This window comes from Antrostomus carolinensis, unplaced genomic scaffold, assembly GCF_000700745.2.
Source record: "Antrostomus carolinensis isolate BGI_N321 unplaced genomic scaffold, ASM70074v2 scaffold39160, whole genome shotgun sequence".
Taxonomy (NCBI): domain Eukaryota; kingdom Metazoa; phylum Chordata; class Aves; order Caprimulgiformes; family Caprimulgidae; genus Antrostomus; species Antrostomus carolinensis.
The window spans coordinates 3,452-7,343 of record NW_010288381.1 but is presented as its reverse complement, the minus strand read 5'-3'; the positions used below and the strand labels follow the sequence as shown (position 1 = coordinate 7,343).

At 46.2% G+C, this 3,892-nt stretch overlaps 1 protein-coding gene across 4 annotated transcripts in view; it reads right to left on the bottom strand.

Moving 5' to 3' along the window:
* The window catches only part of SEPTIN6 (septin 6), a 20,354-nt gene extending 19,210 nt beyond the window's left edge, over positions 1–1,144 (bottom strand). For all 4 annotated transcript variants that reach the window (XM_010166532.1, XM_010166524.1, XM_010166539.1 and 1 more), the window contains exon 1: positions 1,033–1,144. The gene's annotated coding sequence lies outside the window, so the exon portion shown is untranslated. The remainder of the gene's footprint in view (positions 1–1,032) is intronic.
* Between the last annotated feature and the right edge of the window lie 2,748 nt (positions 1,145–3,892).

The following is a 3,892-nucleotide window of genomic DNA, read 5'->3' as shown; positions in this document are numbered from 1 at the left end:
AATGCCATTGTCAGGGAAAGTTTTCTTCTCAGCTCCACTGAACAGGGCTCAGCTCCCCTCTCCTCCTCTCACCTCAGACTTAACCATGTCCTGGACAAGAACCAGGTCCATGCCATGAGCTGGCTCTCTCACAGGAGGGACAGACAACGTTTGTGCAGATGCAGAGCTGACCACCAGCAAGGATGAGTCCCCAGGAGGCACCCACAGCTGCAGCTCCCCTCTCTGTCACGCCATGCACTGCTGGGAGCATCTGCTGACAGGGCTTGCTCTGAGCAGCCACGGCCACACAATAACCTTCTGCTCCCAGAGGCAGGGCATGGGCATCACTAAACCAAACTAATTGTCCTATCAGACCATTATGAATTCCCTATTATTAACTTCCTACTGTACCAAAGCCATACAAGATCTCACTTCTGTTACGTAGGAGTGCCTCTGAGGAGGGACCACTTGGGATCCCAACCCTGATGCATGCAGACGCTGCAGGGACAGACACCAAGTCCTGCTACAGCGCCAGGCCCCAGCCGAGATCCACACCACATAGCAGCCTGGATAATCGTCTGACCAGCTAAGGCTTGGCCAGACACTATTTTAATTCAAGTATGCACAGAAGGGAAGAGGAAAAAAAAATAGCTTTTAGTGATTTAAGAGGAGCATGACTGGCATTTTGTTAAAATAATTATAATAATAATTCAATACCTAACCAAACAATACCTCAGAACAGAGGTCTCTGGCACAAGTATCTATTTTCTTTTAAAAACATGAAATTAAAACATACTAAGAAAATAAAGATTGTAATAAAAGCCTGGGATTTTAGGCATTTTATTTCTATGCTTCACTGCTTGGTAGAATGCCATACTGCATAACCCCAGCAGGGGCTTCCCGGGGCACCAGTAAATCTTGTTACTGAAAATAGAGAGAACAGTAGGGAAATTTAAATCAAAGCTACCTTGTTAACGCTGTCACCTACAAGCTACATCCAGCTGCAGAGAAGCCCTTTCCAGCAAGAGAACTTCCCGAAATAGAAATACTCACCCACGCACAGGATGTTGAAACAAAACCCATGATTAACTGACTTATTAACCAGCTGGTCAGGCAAACTGTCAAATCCTACATGTCCGGAAAGTGGGACAGTACGACAGCCTTCACCCTGAAATACAATGAAACAGTTGTGTCATTTGCAAGCAAAACACACTTATCTGCATAAAAACTTAAGACCACCCTAGTAGAATCAACTGCACAGTCCAAGCAGTGATGTGCTCAATCATAGACTGTAAATCATGTCAACATGCTTCTCTCTTCTCCAAAGCAAATCCAGACGGCACAAATAGAACATTTCATTTGCCACACTTTAGGAGGTAGCCCTGTCAGAAAAATACTAAACTGTGCAAAACACATACCCAAACACAGCTGCTGAAATAAAGAGGCAGCAAAACATCTGTTTCTTGAGAAATTATCTAGACACTCAAGTCCCACCTTATACTGAAAGCAAAAAGAATTCCCTGTGCAAAGGAATGTATTAATGATGTCTCCTCCTCCAAGCCCCCTCCCTGGAAGTGTTCCAGGCCAGGCTGGATGAGGCTTTGAGCAACCTGGTCTAGTGGAAGGGATCCCTGATGATGGCAGAGGGGTTGGAACTGGATGAGCTTTAAGGTCTCTTCCAACCCAAACCAGTCTGTGATTCTGTGAACTCACTTAACATGAACTGTAACTCACAAGTAATTCATGTTCACAAGCACAATTATGGAAACCAGCTAGAAACAGTTAGGAGAACTGTACCTGCATGTAGTAATTGAGTAACCCAAACACACTGCCTCTACAAAGCTCAAGAGCTGTAGCATGCCAACAGCAGAGAAGACAGTCTTCAGGCTATGAAACACAGCAATATCTTCCACCTTGTGCTGAAGACAAAAATCCCAGACTGCCAACAGGAGTCTGTCCAAATCTATAAAAGAGCCATTAGCACCAGGAAATCAGGGATCACTGAAGGAACTGCAAGGATGACACTCGCATGGGCAGGTGGCCAGACCATGCAAGGTAGCAGGTCTTCTCCAGCTCTGAGTGTTGCTATCCAAGCTTCAGAGCCTATCTTTCAAAGCTAGGAATTGAACATGAAAAAAAAGCTGAGAAAAAGCATCCAGAACTGAGCTCTCATAACCACACAGCTCCATCAGAGGGGAGCCTGCACGGGGATTTGCGAGCTGAGGTACCCAAACCTGCCTGCTGGGGGGCACGGGCTGCTCCTGCCCAGCCACCCACACAGCTTCACCTGCTCCCTCGCCCTGCTCTGTCCTGTGCCCACATCTCTCACCCAGTCTCCCCAGACAGGCATCCCTTTCTGCCCTGGGAAGCAGAAGGCTGAGCTCCAGCTCCTGCTCATGCTGTGCTCCACACCCAGCCCGGCCCCTCATATCTTCAGGAGGTGTCAGAAATTTCCCCCTGGCCATTGCACCAAGGCCTGTGTATGCCAAGGCACTCTGGGATCCCAACCTGCACAGCAGACAGCAGGAAACCACATGCAGAGGCTCAGCATCAGAAACAGCATCGTGCAAGATGGAGAGTCAGTGCTAACCCCACATATTTATGTGCACTGGAAAGCTCCCCTCCCACAGCCCCCGGAAAGGTATTTCCCTCTCTGAAGCAAAGGCCTTTCTTAACAATATATTTAAGTGTCAAATACAGAAAATTCCCCTCTGGCCTTTCAGGGACATTCTCAGTTTGCAAGAAATACTACAGCCAAAAGGCAACAGTTTATAGGGTATAATTTTTAACCTACTCTTTCAGAATCATGTTTTCACTTACCTTGAAAGCCTATTTATAGGGACAGGCACACTGATTTTCCCTCTTCTCTTAACGGCACTGGTACTTTAGGCTACGAAAACAACCCTAAGGACTGCATTTACTGCAGCAGCCTGTCAGAGTACAATTACTCGCCTTGTTACTGTTTTGCTGATGTGGTGGTTTTTTCCACATATGAGGCTCCAAATACACTTCTGTCATTAACCATATTTACCACCCTGTGATGTGTAAATATGTTTCCCCTCAGCCATATTTTGTGTATTAGTCTGACTCTTCCTGACAAGATGTTCACCAAATATGGCGCTTTATTAATTCCTGAGCACCTTGCCTCCAAATGACATGTTCATCAGGAAGGCACTCAAGTTCCCCAGCAGATTCTGCTTTTGCCTTCTGAGGATGCAGCTCTGAGGCCCCAGAATTCACAAATAAACAGCTAAAGCAGAAGAAAAGAAGACTGTCAGGAATGCAGATTTTGTAACAACACACCTAAATTCTCCTAAACTGCTTTCATCAAAACAAAAACCCCAGCACTGGGGTATCTCATGGCAGTGTCTGATCTGTGGTGAGAGCACCCTGGCCCAGGTGAAGAACAGATGGGTGGACAGAGTCAGCACAGGCATGAGAGAGAACCACAGGCAGATTCCTCCTGAGGAAGGAGAAATATCAAGTGTATTTTTAATGCTCAGCCTTTAAACTGCACCGTTGGAAGACTCTCTGAACACTACTCTCCCTAGGAAGTGTGGGTGGGAGTGTAGGCTCTCATTAAGAACAAATCTTCTCCTAATCCCTAAATATAAGTGTGATCCAGATGGAACAAAATAAATGGTGGAAGTTAAGCCACTCTCTGCTGAGAGGAGGCATTTACTGTCACACAGAAATCAGCCTGCAAGTCATTTCCTGTAGCCTCTTTTTCTAGTCACCTGTGGTTTGATAATGCAGCTAAACCACGCTTCACAGCTGCTACAGGCCAGGAAACAAGTACTGCAAAATCTCATTTCCAGTCGCAGCAGCTGAGCCTTCATGTTAAGTACACAGCCACGAGGTGTATTTTGCTTCTCTGGCTAAAAATCCAAAGCCTGCTTGGCCAAGGCATTGA